This window comes from Limulus polyphemus, unplaced genomic scaffold (genome assembly GCF_000517525.1).
Source record: "Limulus polyphemus unplaced genomic scaffold, Limulus_polyphemus-2.1.2 Scaffold5806, whole genome shotgun sequence".
In the NCBI taxonomy this organism is placed as follows: Eukaryota; Metazoa; Arthropoda; class Merostomata; order Xiphosura; family Limulidae; genus Limulus; species Limulus polyphemus.
In genome coordinates, this window is record NW_013671416.1 from 47,712 (window position 1) to 49,230 (window position 1,519).

Here is a 1,519-nt window from a genome sequence, read left to right on the forward strand (position 1 = left end):
AAACAGACGATAGAATGGAATAACTTTCTTACAACGTTTTTATTAAACAGAAGATGGAATGGAATAGTTTTATTATAATATCTTTCTCAAACAGAAACTATAATGGAATAACCGTCTTTCCATTTTTTGTCAAATAGAAGAAAGAATGGAATAGCCTTCTTACAATGTGTTTGTCAAACAGAAGAAAAAAAAATTGAAGTAACGTTAATACAATGTTTCTGACATACATGAGTAAAAATGGAATAGCCTTCTTACAATGCTTCTTACAAAGCAGAATCATTGTTACAATGATTTTGTCATACACATGAAATAACTTTTTACAATGTTTTTGGGAAACAGAAGCTGGAATGTCATTGCCTTTTTTCATTATTTATCCAAACGGAAGAAGGAATGGAATAGCCTTGTTACAATGTTTTCATCAAGCAGAAGCTAGAATATGCAAACCTTCTTACATTCTTTTTTCAAACAGAAGAGAGAGAATGAAATAGCCACCTTACAACGTTTTTGTGAAACAGAAGCTAGATTGAATAGCCTCTTGACAACGTTTTTTGTCAAACAGAAGCTAGAATGAAATAGCCTCTTTACAACGTTTTTATCAAACAGAAGGTAAAATGAAATATGTTTATGTCAATCAGAATAAAGAAAAGAATAGCCTCCTTACAACGTTTTTTGAATAACAACACAGAAGAGAGCAGTATGTAATTGTGAAAGAAGATTGCACCACGATTTCTAAAACACGTTCGGCTAATATCGCTTTATCGATCTTAAGCCTAACCAATCATAAGATATATAGTATAAATGTCGCATTATCTGTTGACTCCGGTGTATATTTCAATACAGGTTTTTAAAACTTTTATCTTCCTGAGAGTCATTTCTTATTGTCAAAAATTGTTTCAGATACAAACCAACAAAATGGAGCACAGTTCTACCAATTTCGGTATTTTTCTGTGTGTTAACATCTTTCATATCTTAACAATCAATGTCTGGAAAACAACTATACCTATAAAAAATAAGTTCGAACTTTTATCTGTGAACTCCTGTCGTGATGCCCTGTAATATCCAATCGTTCCATATAATTGGCATAGCCTTCCATGTTTCATAGAATTCTCGACCAGTTGTACGTCACGTAACAATCAGATGCTAAAGAGAAAAAAAGTGCCTAGTACACGAAAGAAGATCAATGACTCGTTATTTTAATCTTCGACTTCTGAATTTCTAATTATTATATAACCCAGTCCTACCGGAAGCTGATCTCTTACTGAGACTGTACATAAACGAGTACTACCCTAGGATTCATGTATAACTCTCCTTAATTTTAATATTATGACCAGAGGGAGGCAACCAGAATCACCAGCCAAATAATGGTAATGAATGTCACTTTTTTAACGCGTCCAAAGCTAAAAATGCATAATATTCAATTACATCTAGCCTCGAACCTTGGACTTTTCGACTGGTAGTTAGTTAAGCCTATCACTGGGTCGTGCTTGGTCCATTTTGTTTTTGCGAACTTTTCATCTTT